At 39.9% G+C, this 19,222-nt stretch overlaps 1 protein-coding gene across 2 annotated transcripts in view; it reads right to left on the minus strand.

Annotated features, from left to right (window-relative positions):
• clock.L (clock circadian regulator L homeolog) overlaps window positions 1–18,976 on the minus strand; it is a 55,975-nt gene extending 36,999 nt beyond the window's left edge. Inside the window, exon 1 of one of the 2 annotated variants that reach the window (XM_041575932.1) lies at window positions 18,810–18,976. The gene's annotated coding sequence lies outside the window, so the exon portion shown is untranslated. 2 annotated transcript variants of the gene reach the window in all.
• Between the last annotated feature and the right edge of the window lie 246 nt (window positions 18,977–19,222).

Consider the following 19,222-nt stretch of genomic DNA (forward strand, 5'->3'; position numbering starts at 1 on the left):
GCGTTTTTTGAACTTTGATGCATTTTCAGCTCACATGATATGATGTAAGTGAAGATTGAGGAAGATCTAGTTGCTTTATAGCACTTCACCTGGTCCGAGGTGGTGAAGGCAACTCTGGCAAAAGAGGTAACGTTCAGTAAAATCTGCATTTTAGTGAATTTGAAGAGTAACGTACGTTCGCCAGAGTGAAAAGCCGCCTGGTGAATGCGAATGACAGCTAGTGACGTTCTGTTTCGCTAGCGAATCGGCGCCTGCGCCTGTTAGTAAATTGGCGATGTCCCTCTGGATGGCAACGCTGTCAAAAAGTCGCTAGCTTTAGCTACTTCGCGCTTTAGTAAATCTGCCCCCATAACTCAGATTTATAGTGACTGCTGGGCAGTCAGTGATCCCTATAAATTATCTGGCCAAATCTGGCTGCTGGGCACTCATAATGCCAGCCATGATGCAAGGGGGAATAAATTTACCACTATTATACAATAGGGGTTTCCTGCAAAATTATGCATAGCAGAAAGTGGTATCTATGCAGGCACATATTTATAGTTTCTCTCGGTACACATTATATGTATGGCTAATGGCTTCCTGGTGTAACATGTGCGATTCTGCATTGCTCCTAGTGTATGGATGATCACTCAGGGTTTATAGAGATTTCTAGAATTCATTTCAGTGCTGTAAAAACTGAGCAAGGATCCTTGCAATAATTATTATTTTACAGACTAACACAGTCCAGATCTGTTAAAAGATATCCTTTCTACTACAAACTATTTCGTTTCAAAATTTCTTATCTGGGTCACAGTATGGATTGTTGCTTCCTTCAGTGATATACGGGTAAGTGAACCCAATGATTATTCAGTAGATTTTGCTTTACCTACTTAATCCTAATATAGAATTTCTATTCTATGAGCACTCCCAGATTCTTTGCTAGCCACTCCCACAATTCTACTGCACTGCTCTCATATCTACAAACTGTTCTATACAACTAACCCTGGATTTATAACAGTGCTTATTTTATAACTAGTAACACCTCTCCATTTTCTTTCTCTCATACAAATACGCAACCGTCAGCTAAGGGACAGGCCGCTTCTCAGACAGAGAGGGAATCAGTAGAGCACTGCTGCGTTTCGCACACAAACCTGAAGGGATTTATTTGGCACACACTGTTGCACTGTAAGAGCCGCCAGTCAATGAACTCACTTATTCTCAATTGTTCCAGTAACCTGCTGGCCCAGTTACCTACTTACTTAGTAAGAGCTCAGCTCACACAACACAGAGCAGAGAGCTTTACAGGAAAACAAATACTGAACAGGACATGATTTTAGTTTAGCATTTGTTTTTAAACAAAATCAATGTCTTATCTGCATTAAAGTAAGCTTACAATTAAAAGGTAATCATCAGGCTAGCAAATTAATGCTGGCATTCATGGTTATGACACATGAAGTGTTTGAGAACGGATATGCTTAAAGGGGTTGTTCACCTTCCAAACACTTTTTTCAATTTAGTTGTTTTTAGATTGTTCCCTAGAAATAATGACTTTTTCCAATTACTTTCCATTATTTATTTTTTACGTTTTTTCCAAAATCTAAGTTTAAAGTTGAATGTCCCTGTCTCTGGTGTTTCAGTCTGGCAGCTCAGTAATCCAGGTGCAGATTCTGAACTGTTACAATTTTGCAACATTTAGTTGATACATTTCTCAGCAGCATCTCTGGAGTATTAGCAACAATTGTATCAATTCTAACAGCTGCCTGTAATGAAACCCAGAGATTCTGCTCAGCAGGGACAAAGATAAGAAATGTATCAACTAAATGTATCAATTTAGAACTGTTTACAGGATCGGCGACCCCCCCTCCCAGAGCTGCTTCAGAAGGAGAGAAATGACACTTTATACTTCAATATTAGAAAAACCGTGACACATAGAAAATAGAAAGTCATTGGAAAAAGTCGTTATTTCTGGTGATCTATCTGATAACAACTAGTTGTTTGAAGGTGAACAACCCCTTTAAGCTGAATTTCAGTACTTGGGATAGCAGATTAATCATTTCATTTTAAGATAACTACATACCATTATAAACCTGGACATGGTAGAAACAAACAGGAAAAAAATAGAATCATCATGTAAATAACATGCCTTTATATCTACTAGTGATAACATGTGTCCAATTAAAACCTATTATGTAGCGCAATGTGAAATATATCATATTTGTACAATGCATACTTTCTATTCCTTATTCCATGGACAGGAATAAAAAGCATATTTACTGGTATATATTGTATCTGCAGGTACACAAATGGCATAGGCACCCCCGAGTGAAAATAATCACTAACCGTAGACCCGTGTGCTTCTGTCTGCTTCTGTCGACCCACCAGCCCGGGTACTAGTGATGGGTGGATCAAGAAAAACTCAACCCCCACCTGACCTGGCTCCTCCCCTCTATATACAGACCCGCCCCACCAAGGACATGACAAAAGGGATGGGGAAAGCGTGAAAAAAAAAGGCTGGAAAGAGGAAGCTGGCAGGGTAAGGTCGTGGACGGGAAGCTCAACCCATGACCTGCAAAGGGTGTGTTGAGGTCGGCATGAAGCCACACGACCCACATGACACCACCAGGTACTATCCCTGTAGTGCCACCATCTTTGCCAATGCCCCATAGATCCTCCGTGCTGTCCTCATAGCATACATATCCAATAGAATAAAATCTTTGCTCTGCTGTGGGGAATACAGAACATAAAAAAAAAACAATCACTGGGGCATTAGTACAGCTGCCTGTGTGTTACAATAGTACCTCAGGCCAGTCTAAGCTTAGCAATTATATTACCTGCAGTCAGGAGTGTCTAAATACATTGGCACCTCCACCCCGTGAATATCAATTTACTTTAGAACCCTATCGAGTAGCATTTGCAACTGATCACTAAGGGGGATCATGACACCAGATCAAGTTTGAAGTCTTGTGGAAGAAGCAAATTGGAAACTAAAACCTGCATCCTGCTTGTGCTTTATTGGGGGACATTAGGATGCAATAAACTAGCAGCACAACATAATGGAAACGTACTCTCACAAAAATCAAGCAAAAATTAGAGATACAAGAGTCTAAAAATGTGTTTGTAGTGTGAATATAACATTGCTATCTTAAAACCAAAAATACTGTACCATTGGAGAGGTTAAACCAACCAAAGTTGCTGCCCTGACAGGCAATCCCTGTACTTAATAGTTAAACTGGGACAACTGCTATCGGTAAGAACTGTGTCACAAAGTCGCTGGAAAGTCTATACAGAAATGTGTGTACTTTGTATTCTAGTCACTGAACATACTGTATGAACCTGATGACTTTGGAAAGGAAAGGTGGGAAATATTTACATTATCAGTTGTGAAACACTGGGCCTTGCACTTCTGCAGTTCAAGGAAAGTTACTGTAAACCACTAAATGACTTTTATACTGCAGAAAATGCCTTGTAATTTTGGGCGTAGTTATTTTCAGTGTACAATCCACGATTAAATTTACATTTTTCCCTCATTTCAAGTATATCATCTCACAAGGCGGGTAAGGTAAATAGCTCTCCTAGCAACTAGGGCTAAAATTAACCTGATAAATACAATTGGCTCCATGCTGTATGTGCTACACCTAAATCATCAACTAATGGCTTGCTGAATAAAACAAGCAACATGTACACGAGCAAAGGGAGAAACCATTTCACACCGACCAAACCAAAGCAATAAAGAGGTAAAACCTTTTTCTAAGGAAAGTCAAATAAATTGGGAGATCGAGATGCAAAAGTTTCAAATTACAAATTATAACAAGGTGCATACCTGCTTCTATACTATTACCTATTGTAAGAGGACAATGAAAATATCAGGTGGTACAGGTGGACCCTCCCTAAACATCAAGGATCAAGTATTTTAGAATAATAATAGAATGGAATCTGTTATCCGGAAACCAGTTATCCAGAAAGCTCTAAATCATGGAAGGTCATCTCCCATAATCTGCATTTTAATCAAATAATTCAAATTTCCTTTTTCTCTGTATTAATAAACAGTACTTTGTACTCAATCTGAAAATAAAATCAATCCTTAATGGAGGCAAAACAATCCTATTGAGTTTAATTAATGTTTAAATGATTTTTTAGTAGACTTAAAGGGGAAGGAAACCTAGTCGGCGCAAACCCCTCACCCCCCCTCCCGTTTGTTGCCCACCCTCCCTCCTCCCCCCTGGCCTACCCGTCCCGCTGGGCAAATGCCCCTAACTTGTTACTTACCCTTCTGCGCAGGTCCAGTCCAGGGAGTTCACAGACGACATCTTCTTCCACGCGATCTTCTTCCTGCTGTGAACGGCGTTTCTGAGCATGCGCCAAAAGTCACGCGCATGCGCAGTAGATCGTACCGGCAAAATGATCCTACTGCACATGCGCCGTTCAAAGCGGGAAGAAGATCGCGTGGAAGAAGATGTCGTCTGTGAACTCCCTGGACTGGACCTGCGCAGAAGGGTAAGTAACAAGTTAGGGGCATTTGCCCAGGGGGACGGGTAGGCCAGGGGGGAGGAGAAAGGGTGGGCAACAAATGGGAGGGGGGGTGGTGGGTTTGCGCCGACTAGGTTTCCTTCCTCTTTAAGGAAAGGACATCCAAATTACAGAGTTCCTCTATCCAGAAAACCTCAGGTCCCAAGCATTTAGGATAACATGGCCCCATACCTGTACGAACACATTATCACTGGCAATTTTATAACTGCTTTCATATCTATTCCTCTAGCTCACACAGATTTCTGAGGGGCATATTTATTATACTGTATAAAACGCAATTTGATTCCGTTATTTTACATTGCTTCCAGGGGAAGTCACTCTAAGAAAAAACACGTAAAAAAAAAAATGTATGCCATTTTCACACAGTGAAGCCTGGCGATGTGTGGTGTATTATCCCGTCGTTTTTTTTCAAAACAGCACAATAAATTTGCCCCTAAGTGTCTGCAGTACAACTTTGTTTCTATTTGCCCCGGCTGGCAGTTTCTGACTTTTGGTCAGTCGGTGTCTGCTACGGCTACAGACAGACCAGAGAGGGTTTATTCTTGGCATGCAGATAAACACATGCCGAGAATAAGCCCATTTGGTCACATGACACCACATTAAAGCCACACGGAGTGGATTTTGGCGCTAAGAAGCATACTCATGGGTCAAAGGCTTTTCAACAAGGGCAGCAAGTCAGATGCAAATGGTAATACAATTTGCAACTCTTTATGTGTATATAAAACACGTTTTACTAGATAGCTGCCCCATAGCCACAAATACATGAAACAAAATTAGGTCAAATAAGTAATAGGATTTAAAGCAGCCATTGTAATCAACATTGGCCAGACATTGCATTCAATCAAAATCATGACCAGACGAACATAGAATCTAAAAGACTCCATCAAGTTCAACCCCTCCAAATGAAACCCAGCGTTCATACACACACCCTCACATAAACTATATATACCCATATCTATACTAACTATAGAATTTAGCATTTAAATGTCAAAAGTCTTTAATTTGCAGCTGCAGTTTTATGTTAAATGGCAACTGTATTATTTTCTTTCTAAAGGTAGCTTACAAAGAAACACAATTTTGTATTTGTATGTGCAAACAATATACAATGCACTATTTTATATTTTAATCTTGCATGTAGGTTATGTGGCCTAATTGTCCTCAAATGCAACAGATCATCACATGGGTCAATATGTTGGATATGCCAAAAGCCAGTCTGTGTGCGCCAAATGAAAAACATACATCTATACAAAGATAGTAAAAGCAAGTAAAAACACCAGGTATGCACGAACATACAGAAATGTGAAAGAAAAAAATGCAGTTTGTACCATAACAGCTTCTTTTATTACTAGTCTGTATTTAATAGGACCTCTGTACTTGTGCACATGTTATATATACATCACACATACATACATTAATTTCGGAGCACAAAACTTGTTGGACTACTTACTTCATGGATCATTGCATGTTTCATAAGCTATGTACATTTGTTAGTTGATGAAAAAACCATGCAGCGATTGCTGTGAAGGACACAAAGCCCACAAACTGTGCACTTCTAGGAAAGTTTAAGAAAATCACTGAAAAGGAATGCCAAACAAATAAATCTGTATAATGGGAAACTGCACCTCTAGGAATAAGTGACTCACTATGCTTAACAGATTGCTCAACTAGGGAGAATTTTATCAAAGTAAAATAAAACAACATAATGCGTCTGCTTTGTCGAAGGGACATAGTGGAGAAGAGGTGTGAATTTGTAATGAAAGGTTTGCTATCCGTTGCACAAATGCCTGCTGAATAAACAGCAGGTACTAAGTACACTATTCCAATAATATTTACTCACTTACACCTTCTTGGTTCTTCACTGTAGTTAAGGTTGCCACGTTCTCCCTGCCAGCTTACCCCTTATATCTATAATCTACAGACACCAGAAGCAACAAGAAGTGATGAGCTAATTATTAAAAAAATCATTATCTTGCTATACAATTAAAGATTCACAGATATGGAATACAAATAAACAACATTTACTTTTTTTTAAAAGTATTTTTTTTTTTTTAATTAAATTAGATTTGTTTTGCTATGATTTTTGTAACTAATTTTTGTAACTTTTTTTTAAACTTTTTTGTGTGCAATCCTTATTTAGATTTTTGAGCTTCACAACCTTGAAGACTCGTGTGGGGAGCCTCCTTTGGATTAGCACCTCACATTATGCATTAGAGTGTGCGCCTTCTAAACTTGTACTTTTACACTCGCTTGTGTGTCTGCACCCAGAGGCACTGTATCGGCCTAGGTGCAGAGAAACAGAGAATTTTGGTATGAAAATGCACAATCATGCGTCTCGTGGCACAACCTGCTTCATGTGTATGCACCCAGGCCTATGAAGAGGCTCTAAGCAAAGACACACAAGTGAGTAGGCAATTTCGAGGGGGCAATTTCATGGCCAGCGATAATATGCAGGCCAAGAAAACAGCTCCATGTGGTTGCTTCCTAACAGGAAAGGAGGGGGCAAGCCAGGTGTTTTAGTTTAATCACTTATATACGGTACTTTTCATAATCCTACAACTGTCTGTTCTAATATTACCTGTTTGTTAGGTCTCTGTCTTCCCCTAAAACGACTGTGTTGTGATTAACCGAGAGCCTTTTCAAGGAATTCAAATTACATATCCTGCTAACACAAAGATGAAGTCTTCATTCTCAGGTTTCCTGCTACAGGCAAACCCATCTTTTATATCTCCAAGAGACTTGGGGAAAGAGTAGTAAACTGTAGTAGTACAACAGTATAATAGAGTATAATGAGACGGATAAATGAGAAACAATGCCAAATTTCAAGGGATATGTGAAAAATAAATGTGATATGTGATTAGCTAGGGGCTGCATTCACAGCCTGCACGAAAACTGAACATCCGCATTTCATTTCACCATATTGGCATAACTGCTTTCTCAATTTCCAGAGAGAGAGAGAGCGAGAGAGAGAGAGAAAGAAAGAGCAAGCTGGTGCACTGTGGGAGCTCAAACACACAAATAGTCTTATGTGACATTCAACTGCCTGGAGCCCAGCATACAATAGTGACATCCAATGAACATCCACTAGTCTCACACAAGTCATGATGCTGATGCTACTGTAAAGAATGAGAAAGCCATTTTCTGATCTCAAGGGCAAGAACTATGGGGAAATCAGCAGATGCACCTGCGTAGGGTGTGGCCATACTCTGCATGCAACTCTGGGTACCTGTAGTTCTAAGCTCCCCGTTCCACTTGTATCCATGGCAGCAGGCTTAAATCCACATAGTAACCTAGTAAGTTAGGTTAAAAACTATACACTTACATCAAGTTCAACCTTTTAACTCTATTTTAACCTGTTTAACTGCTAGTTGATCCAGAGGAAGGCAAAAAAAACATTTGAAGCCTCTCCAATTTGCTCAAAGGGGGAACAAATCCTTCCTGACTCCAAGATGGCTATTGGATCAGTCCCTGGATCACCTTGTACTATGAGCTATCTTGCATAACCCTCTATTCTCTCACTTGCTAAAAAGCAATCCAACCCCTTCTTAAAGCTATCTAATGTATCAGCCTGTACAACTGATTCAGGGAGAGAATTCCACATCTTCACAGCTCTCACTGTAAATAACCCCTTCCGAATATTTAGGCGGAACCTCTTTTCTTCTAATCGGAATGGGTGACCTTGCGTCAGCTGGAAAGACCTACTGGTAAATAAAGCATTACAAAGATTATATGATCCCCTTTTATATTTATACATAGTTATCAAATCACCCCTTAAGCTCCTCTTCTCCATCGTGAACATCCCCAATTTGGCCAGTCTTTCCTCATAGCTAAGATTTTCCATACCTTTTACCATCTTAGTTGCCCTCTTCTCAACCCTCTCTAATTCAATAATGTCACTATACAGTGAAAGAACGACCCCCCCTCCTCTCGTGAATCAATGCACCTTTTAATACAGCTCAAGACCTTAATCTGTGATTGAAGGTATACCAATGAACTCCTTGGCCGGCATCACTAGTTAACTGTTTTTTTTTTCTCTGATCTCCTGTTTCCCGATCAAACACACGAACAGACAGGATCTAAGCTAAAGACATGAATGTCCTCAGTAACTTTAAAGCCATTCCTCTAGTGTCCCTCATGTGCTTTACTGTATGGATACATTTGCCCAGGGTGCCAAAGTCCCAAGGCCTAGATCTGGGAGAAATATAGATCTGGGTGAATCTGGTGACAGATGCATAAAACTCTACACATATATTCCAGCAATTCTATGAGTAAAACAATTAATTTTGGGTGGGGAAAGAGTTTGTGTTTTTCCATGCCCGTGTGGATTTCTGTGCCCATGTGGATTTCCTCCAAGTACTCAGGTTTTGTCACAAACTAGTGCAGGCTTCTTACCCTTTTAAAATTAGATTCTGCCTTGGGACCGAAGATTCGCTGTAAAGTTAAATACCTACTGCAGAAGGAATTTCACGGTTTAGTCTCAACCCACAGATGGCGAAATGCATGTGTGTGACAATGACAGAAACCATAGATTATAAATTCCACAAGGGCAGAGGTTAATGTGAATCAATGTAGAGTACAGAAGAACAATGGCAATTTATAAAAGGCAAAATTAAAATATTTTTAAAACCATTCCATTTTATTCAGATAATCAAAAAAGCAGCCATTGTAATCAACATTGGCCAGACACTGCATTCAATCAAAATCATGACCAGATGAACACAGAATCTAGAAGACTGGAAATCTGCTTTGCTTGCATTCCACTCTACATCTGTTTTTATTAGTTTTTATTATTTATTGCCAACCAGTGGCTCATGAGAAAAATTACTCTCAGTGGCCTCAAAGCAGGTGATCTGACAGTCCTTATAGTGACCACCAACAACCAATCACAACCTATATTTGGCGCTCCCCAGCAGTGGCGTAACTAGACTGCTAAGGGCCCCGGTACAGAAATTTACAACTGGGCCCCTCTAAAGGGATTGTTCACTTTGAGATAATTTTAGTATGTTCTGACACAATTTGCAATTGGTTTGCATTTTTTATTATTTGTGGTTTTTGAGTTATTTAGCTTTTTATTCAGCAGCTCTCCAGTTTGCAATTTCAGCAGTCTGGTTACTATGGTCCAAATTACCCTAGCAACCATGCACTGATTTGAATAAGAGACTGAAATATGAATAGAAGAGGGTCTTAACACACAAATGAGTAGTCATGCCTGCCTTGAAAAAAAGGTTTAACCCCCCCCCCTTCGTACTTCCCTAGCTGTTCTGCTTCACTAACCTCCATGATTTTAATCATTGACAATCAACATGACTGCAGACACCAGGCAGATTACAAATAAAACTTCTAGCATGGCAGATAAGCTGATCTGTTTCCTTGCTGATTGTGAAGCCATGTAAACAGTTCTACTAAATACCCAGAACTTGTAGCAGATGTTTTTTGTACAATATTCTCAACACATATTTCAAAATTAATACATCAAATTTTCCTCCCCACAGGCAAGTGCTTGCTCTTAACCCAGGTAACACCCAGCATATTGGGTTTAGGTGGTTGCCTGTATAAACGACTGGCCAGATGGGTGCCAGGGGAAACCTTGTTACTATGAAGGATCCAGTGCTAAATTGAGAAATGTTTTCCCAGGTCGCATTCTGTACCGACCACGGTTCTTTCCCATAATTACTTCATGCCTTTTTCCCATGCCAGGAGTGGCACAAATACACACATTTCAACTGGTCCGTGTAAAGTTCCGTCTCCCCCCGACTGTATGTGCCAAGCGCTCAGCCCCACACTCGTTACTGCTTTATCACAGGCATTTTGTATTGGATGAGCTATACTCAAACAATTTAATTGTTCCCCCTTTTCCCTACTCAATTGCAAGCTCTTTGCCCCAGGAAGACAGAATAGTCTATATAGAATGCACTTACCCGACCTGCCCTGGGTCTCCGGTAGAATGGTGATGGCCAAATCTTTGTGGAGTAGAACTTAGAAGAGACGAGTGAACCCCAATTCTGCCCCTCGTTGGCCAATGCTCCTCCAGCAGCACCCGGGAGCACTGGTAACACATGCCTGCTCCTAATTGATCGGCTGTTTATAGGATTTCCTCACTTCCTCCAAGGACAGCTTCCCACTCCCCCCTGGGAAGCACCCGGCACTACTACTTCTACTGCCACATGGGTGCGGTGCACAATTGGACGCAGTGCGCCACCAGCAACGTCACGCAGCGCCCTACCGATGTACTACTTATATTTACATTAAATGTATATTTTGATATACCCCATAAAGGTTGCAAGGGCCCGGGCCCTGGTGCCCCTGCACACCTGGTAGTTCTGCCACTAGCCCCCAGGAACTATTTTCATGCTTGTGTTGCTCTGCAACTTTTTATACATTTGAATGTTGCTCACAGGTACAAAACATTGGGGATTAGGTGTCACTTTTCAATAGAGAAGTGAAGGTTTAAAATATAGAAACGAAAACCCTCTAGACTCCATTTTATCCAAACAATCCAAATTTCGAAGAAATTTTCTCTGTAGTAATAAAACAGTACCTTGTACTTGATCCAAACAAAAATAAAATTAATCCTTATTGGAAGCAGAACCAGTCTGTTGGGTTTATTTAATGTTAACATGATTTTCTAGCAGACTTAATGTATGTAATTCCAAATTATATAAAGATCTGGTATCCAGAAATCCCCAGGTCCGAGCATTCTGGATAACAGGTCCCACACCTGTACATGCCAAGGCTCGGTTATCTACCAACCTTGGCTATTATAATAAAAGTAAAAGTTTGAAGCCAGTCAGAGGGCATTGAGCTTTGTGATCTCCACACTACTAGAGCATTTAAAATAGAACAGATACTTATCTAAAAATACTACAGGCAGCAAAAATTCATCAAGATATGGCAAATTAAAAACATCCAAATAAACTATACTACATTCAAAAAAGCTGAGAAGATTGGATTTACAATTCTTATTATCAGGACAGCCAGTAAAGAATAGAGAGGGAAATGGTGAGATTCCAAATTCTGGCAGACAGAAAGCACATGGCCTGGCTCTACAGAGCAACTATGGGCAAATTTTACCAGGAGCAGAAGGAAGACTCACAATAAATTAAACTAGCTTATATGGGCCGAACATAACTGCAGAAGGTAAACACTCAAGAAACAAGGCCCATAAAGCTGCCCACTGTTTAACGTGTTTTCAATAAACAAACTGCTGTTGTGCAATATCTGCTAGTCAAGGCACAAGTAATTAGGGGAAGAGTGATCAAGGGGACCCGTCACCCTAAGAAATAATTCCAAATTAAAGACTTCACGGACAGAATTTAAATTTGTTAAAATAGTGTTTCCTTCAGTCTTGGAATTCACAATCAAAGTCAGCAAGAAGGCTTTTTTTATTTTTTATTTTACAACTTTTTATACCTGAGCAAAAAGTCCCCTTTAATAGGTGACTTTATACAGCACACACAATTGACAGAGACGTGTCTAAAGTTGATTCTCTGTGCAAGCAAAATGGTAGCCAATGCAGAGCCAACATATATTTTCTTAAAGGGGTTGTTCACCTTCCAACACTTTTTTCAGTTCAGTTGTTTACAGAACAGAAATAAGACTTTTTTTCAATCACTTTCTATTTTTAACCATTTTTCTAATATTAAAGTGTAAAGTTTCATTCTTCACCTTAAAGGGCACCTGTTGGGCAAAAATATTTTGCCCAACCAAAGGTGCGGGCGACTAGTTTTTTTTTGTTTGGGGAAATATTTTGGCCCAATAGGTGCCCTTTAAGTCTTTCTAAAGCATCTCTAAGTGGGGGCCGGCGACTTTAACTGTTCTAAATTGATACATTTCTTATCTTTTTCTCTGCTGAGCAGAATCCCTGAGTTCCATTAAAGACAGCTGCTGGAATTAATACAATAGTTGCTAATACTCCAGAGATGCTGCTGAAAACTACGTTTCAACTAAATGTTACAAAATTGTAACAGTTTGGAGTCTGCACCTGAATTACTAAACTGCCAGACTCAAACACCAGAAGCAGGAACATTCAACTTTAAACCTCAATTTTGGAAAAACAATAAAAAATAAAAGATGGAAAGTAATTGAAAAGTCTTTAATTCTGGTGAAAAATCTGAAAATAACTGAACTGGAAAAACTGTTTGGAAGGTGAACAAACCCCTTTAATTTGTATTTCCCACTGATAGTTCAGTCTCTTGAAACAATGTAGCAGAATGATCAGCCTTGCATGCTTCTTCACACGTCTGTTACAACAGGGTATGCATGGGTGTTATGTTGGTTTCTTCAAAATCAAAATGCCTGCAGTGGTTTTAATGCTTACCTAAAGAAGGGTATTTTCAGGTGTTCTATTGGATGCCATTGCTTGATGGCTTCTACTACATTGTTTTAAAAGTTTGTGGGTAGAGGTAGATTTCAATAACTTTTTAATTACAATTAACTCTATAAACAGCAAACATTTGTAATGACTTTATTGGTCGTTCGCAATTACATTTCCCTTAACTATACAAAACGGTATTATTGGGTTTACTTCCCCTTTAAGGCAGTTTCTTTACAATGTATATGCAGTAGTTGTGAGTGCTGCGCTCAGTCCAAATTATGTACAAGTTCTTGCTTTCTGCACCAAAGGGTTTATGCGGGTCCACCTGATCCGCAAAGTTATACTAAATTAATATGTAAGGGGTTTGGTGCGCTCAGTCGATACTCTGTCCCCAATACCTAGATAAGAAAAAGGTATATAGTGCAGTACAGCCAATATATCCTTATTAAAAAATGCTAAACGGAACTACTCACAATTTTGAATTGATTAATAGGCATTGGGTTGGCTCACTCGCGCTGGAATCAGTCTTTGGTTCACACCTGCGACAGACAACTATAATGGTGCAATATTGTTAAAGTAGCAAAGGTTTTTTTGGAGTTGGTAGTACTCACCGAGTGTCGGTTACGTATAAGCGTTTCTTAGGTGTGTGTTTGCAGCGCAGAATGCCGTCTCGCACTAGGCGTCTAGCGCGCGGTGATGGAGTCTTCACTTTCCGCGTTGTTCCTTGGCGCTATGGATGTTATTAGCCGCAGTGTTCCGGTATGATCGGTGAGTGCAGATCGATAGCTCCAATTTAAAACTTGGCTGTCAGCACGATGAATGGTGCATTCCTAGATGTCACTTACATGCGCCTCTGTAGCTGGGAGTCTTTCGGCGTGCTGGTGTAGATTCACCAGCGGTGTATTTGAAGCAGTGTACAAAAATTCTTAAGACTTCAAGGGGGATAGTAATCGACTTGGCTAGCAAATATAATAAAATTATTTATTTATTTCAACAAATAAAAGCCCAACGCGTTTCGTATATCATATACTTCATCGACCCCTGATGAAGTATATGATATACGAAACGCGTTGGGCTTTTATTTGTTGAAATAAATAAATAATTTTATTATATTTGCTAGCCAAGTCGATTACTATCCCCCTTGAAGTCTTAAGAATTTTTGTACACTGCTTCAAATACACCGCTGGTGAATCTACACCAGCACGCCGAAAGACTCCCAGCTACAGAGGCGCATGTAAGTGACATCTAGGAATGCACCATTCATCGTGCTGACAGCCAAGTTTTAAATTGGAGCTATCGATCTGCACTCACCGATCATACCGGAACACTGCGGCTAATAACATCCATAGCGCCAAGGAACAACGCGGAAAGTGAAGACTCCATCACCGCGCGCTAGACACCTAGTGCGAGACGGCATTCTGCGCTGCAAACACACACCTAAGAAACGCTTATACGTAACCGACACTCGGTGAGTACTACCAACTCCAAAAAAACCTTTGCTACTTTAACAATATTGCACCATTATAGTTGTCTGTCGCAGGTGTGAACCAAAGACTGATTCCAGCGCGAGTGAGCCAACCCAATGCCTATTAATCAATTCAAAATTGTGAGTAGTTCCGTTTAGCATTTTTTAATAAGGATATATTGGCTGTAATGCACTATATACCTTTTTCTTATCTAGGTATTGGGGACAGAGTATTGACTGAGCGCACCAAACCCCTTACATATTAGTTTCTTTACAATATTTGCTTCGTTCTATTTCCCCTCAAACAGTGCGGTCTACTTTTTTCAAAGCAGTAGGACGGTAATAAAAAATACTATATATTAAACGAGTGTCTAACCCCAAACTGTTTTATGCAATGATAAAAGCAAATGCTTTTCAACTTGTTTATTAATGACCTGGAGGTGGGCATTGAAAGTATTGTTTCTATTTTTGCAGATGATACTAAATTGTGCAGAACTATAGGTTCCATGCAGGATGCTGCCGCTTTACAGAGTGATTTGACTAAACTGGAAAACTGGGCAGCAAACTGGAAAATGTGGTTCAATGTTGATAAATGCAGGTTATGCACTTTGGCAAAAATAATATAAATGCAAGTTATACACTAAATGGCAGTGTGTTGGGAGTTTCCTTAAATGAGAAGGATCTAGGGGTCTTTGTAGATAACACGTTGTCTAATTCTGGGCAGTGTCATTCTGTGGCTACTAAAGCAAATAAAGTTCTGTCTTGCATAAAAAAGGGCATTAACTCAAGGGATAAAAACATAATTATGCCTCTTTATAGGTCCCTGGTAAGGCCACATCTGGAGTATGCAGTGCAGTTTTGGACTCCAGTCCTTAAGAGGGATATAAATGAGCTGGAGAGAGTGCAGAGATGTGCAATTAAATTGGTTAGAGGTGTGGAAGACTTAAATTATGAGGGTAGAGGTTAGAGTTGTTTTCTCTGAAAAAAAGGTGCTTGCAAGGGGACATGATTACACTTTTCAAGTACATTAGAGGACATTATAGACAAATAGCAGGGGACCTTTTTACCCATAAAGTGGATCACCGTACCAGAGGCCACCCCTTTAGACTAGAAGAAAAGAACTTTCATTTGAAGCAACGTAGGGGGTTCTTCACAGTCAGGACAGTGAGGTTGTGGAATGCACTGCCGGGTGATGTTGTGATGCTGATTCAGTTAATGCCTTTAAGAATGGCTTGGATGATTTCTTGGACAGACATAATATCAAAGGCTATTGTGATACTAAACTCTATAGTTAGCATAGATATGGGTATATAGAATTGATGTGAAAGTAGGGAGGGTGTGTGTATCGATGTTGGGTTTTCATTTGGAGGGGTTGGACTTGATGGAATTTGTCTTTTTTCAACCCAATTTAACTACTGTATGTAACTATGTAAAGCAGGTTTTGTTTAAAGCTTTTTGTTCTATGTAACTCATTTAAAACAATGTAGTAAAAATCAGTTCTCCTCCAGTTCTGGTAATCCACTGTCCTTTGCTACATTTTTTTCAGGGGTCAGAAACAGTAGTGCAGCAAATATAATCAGCCGCACAGATAAAGCTTTCAAGGAGTATTCAGGACAGTGATCACTCTTGTGTTTTGTTCCCTTCGGGGCAATGGTTTTTGTTTGGTGAGGTTCTTGTGGTAGTTCATCCCCATTGCCTTGTGAAGCATTGTTCAGACATATTTACTACATCTTTGTCTCCTCCAAGAAAGCTTCAGTATCAGTTGCAGATTATTCACTATATGCATAGAAATGTTTAATGTGCAGAAAAATAACTTCCTTGTTACTTTATGTTTCGTGTTAAGTGAAAATTAAGCCTGTAGAGAAGGTATTGCTTGAATGACAACCTCTCTCTCTGTCTCTCACATGAAACCACTAGAATCTAAAGCACAGAATTACAAATATTCGAGACATATTTGCAAAAATAGGTTACATCTGTCATAGACGCTAATGTCACGAGGTTTGTTATTTATCAATTCTTATACAGGCTTTAGTGTCTGTCATGTAATGTGAAAGTATTACAGGTATGGGATCTGTTATCCAGAAAGCTCTGAATTACGGAATGGCTCCTGTAGACTCCATTTGATCCAAATAATCCAATTAAAAAAAAAACAAAATGTCCTTTTTCTCAGTAAAAATAAAACAGTATCTTGTACTTGATCCAAACTAAGATATAATTAATCCCTATTGGAAGCAAAACCAGCCTATTGGGTTTATTTAATGTTTACATGATTTTCTAGTAGTCAATGTATAAAGATCCAAATTATGGAAAGATCCATTATCAGAAAACCCCCAGGTCCCGCACATTCTGGATAAGGGATCTTATACCTGTACTTATGAGCCAAAAATCATGAATTTTATACAATAAATACACATTTAATATTTTGTCTCAGCTCCTAAACTGTGGAAAATGACAACAGCCAAGAGCATTTGGAAAGATGGGGAGCTACTGGAGGCATCATCAGAGGTACAGATCCCTGCAGTAAAGAACCGAGGTGGCCCTGGACTGGAAGAAAAGTCTAAAACATAACTTTCTAATTGCTGGCCCTGTGAAGTTTACAGGCTAACAGCACAGTCAGACAAACTAACCTACTGGGCAATTTTAGCAGAAACCAATCAACCTAACAATAGGTTGTAGAACCGTGACAGGAATCCCCACCCAAACTTCTGCTACAAACTCCGATCAAATCCATGCTTATTTATTATTGCATTTTCCCGAAAGTCTGCTTTGCGGGAAAAAAAAATCAATTTTAACAAATTTTTTGGGATTTTTCATCCGATTTTCACGATTTTTTCACCACGAAAACTCAAAAGATTTTTGCCCGAAAACTTCGGGGTATTGCATGAAACCTAGTGCACATCAAAAAATCATTGGGACTTCTCACATTGACTCAGTGTCGGACTGGAAGACCAGGGGCCACCCATAAACCTTAAACTAGGGCCCCACCAAAAAAACCTTGGACCAGGGGCCCACTCAAAAACCTTAGACTGGCCCACCAAAAAACATTGGGCCAGGGGTCTACTTTCAGTACTATTATTGTTCCTCTCCTTACTCAACCTCTAGTCTCTTCTTTACATACTGTAATTTATTATTCCAACTATTTGGCCTCTTTCTCATAGAAATAAGGAATGGCCAAGAAATAGGCAAATGTTTAGCAGCATGAAGGCCTACTGACACCTGGGTCCACCGGGATTTTTTCTGGTATTCCAGTGGGCCAGTCAGACACTGCATTGACTTATATGCAACCCCAACAGGTCTGAGATGCCGGATTTTCTGTTTTTTTTTTTTTTTTTTGCATTCAGAGTTTAGTAAATAACTCCCATAAACTCACACCCAAAGTGTTCTTGAGCACCTTATATCCCAAGCACCCACAACTATGGCAATGGAATATCCAAGTGTCGTAACAGCCGGAGAGACGGCTTCAATAACAAGTACCAGACAATCACATTACAATGCTTGTATACATCAAATGCAAAAACACGGGAGGTGCAACAAAACTGTGTTAGGACACAGAAGTATGCACGAACACTTTGCAGAGGGATACCCAATGAATAAAGCAAAAATATACACAACAGCAAATGGGCACAAGGCGGTATAAAAAGTAACAGTCAGTAACGCATGCTTTATATGCAGAACGCTTAGGGGGTTATTTATCACAATATTTTCTTCTACAAACTCCGATAAAATCCGCTCGGGTTTTATAGGCTTATTTATTATTGCATTTTCCCCTAAATTCTGCTTTGCGGGAAAAAATTGAGATTTTCACATTTTTTTTCTGATTTTTCATACGATCTTTTTCGGATTTTTCACACGAAAACTAAAGTTTTTGCCTGAAAAACTTCGGGGGATAGACCGAAACCCAGCGCACATCAAATAATCATTGGGACTTCTCCCATTGACTTATATGCAACCTCGACAGGTCTGAGATGCTGGATTTTCTGATACGGGGTATAATAAATTCCGGGGGGGAAAAAAAATCACAAATTTTTCATGATTTTTGCATTCAAAGTTTAGTAAATTACCCCCTTAGTGAGTGTGGCCCCCAGCTATGACATCACTACAAGCAGGAGAGATGCAGTTCTACAACTGCTGGGGACAGGTTAGACTATAAGAGTGGGCTGTATATTAAGGGCTGGGGGTGACATGCACACAGCAAGTGCACGGGGAATTGTCCTGCCATGTGATTATCTAGAAGGCACAGCTGGGGAGGCCTAAGAAAGGTTTCAGATGTTCAGCAATGTTTCGAGCAAATGCACAGGAGACTGTAATACACTGTACAATACACAGCCATCTATACACTATTCTCTATGAGCTGCTGCGGCTGCTATGGGCACTATTTCACTTACAGCTGCTGCTTACACTGCTTTGCTATCATATAACATTCAACACATACGAAAATCATCATCATCATTATTATTATCATTATTATTACTGGTGCATTGCCTGAAACAGATCTATTGTTGCGTGTTGCTTAAATGTCACACATACCGCCCAAATGTAGCACTTTTCGCGGGACAGCCTCAATTTTGGCAACACAGCCCGCAGTCCCCGATCTCTTCTTAAACGTCCCGCAACGCAGTTAATATCCAGCTCCTTGGCTCCTGCCAGACAGATAATCCCGACGTCATAGATCGCATCTCGCGAGACTGTGGCGTCACCGCTTTATTTTTAGCGCTGTGACGCGGCACGTAGCCACCTTGCGGGGGAACTACCTCAGTGTTTACACAAATAAAAAGATGTAGATACGATACTGTGTCTGTGCTTTTCATATAGGGACCCCATTTGTTTCGTATTTGTTGCTAGGCATGCCCTCTGGCACGAGAGCCTCAGCTAATTGCATGAAAAGGCATATGCTCTGCTAAGAATAACGATTTATGTGCCCCATTTTGATCAAAATAAAG

The sequence above is a fragment of the Xenopus laevis genome, chromosome 1L, assembly GCF_017654675.1.
Source record: "Xenopus laevis strain J_2021 chromosome 1L, Xenopus_laevis_v10.1, whole genome shotgun sequence".
Lineage (NCBI taxonomy): Eukaryota > Metazoa > Chordata > Amphibia > Anura > Pipidae > Xenopus > Xenopus laevis.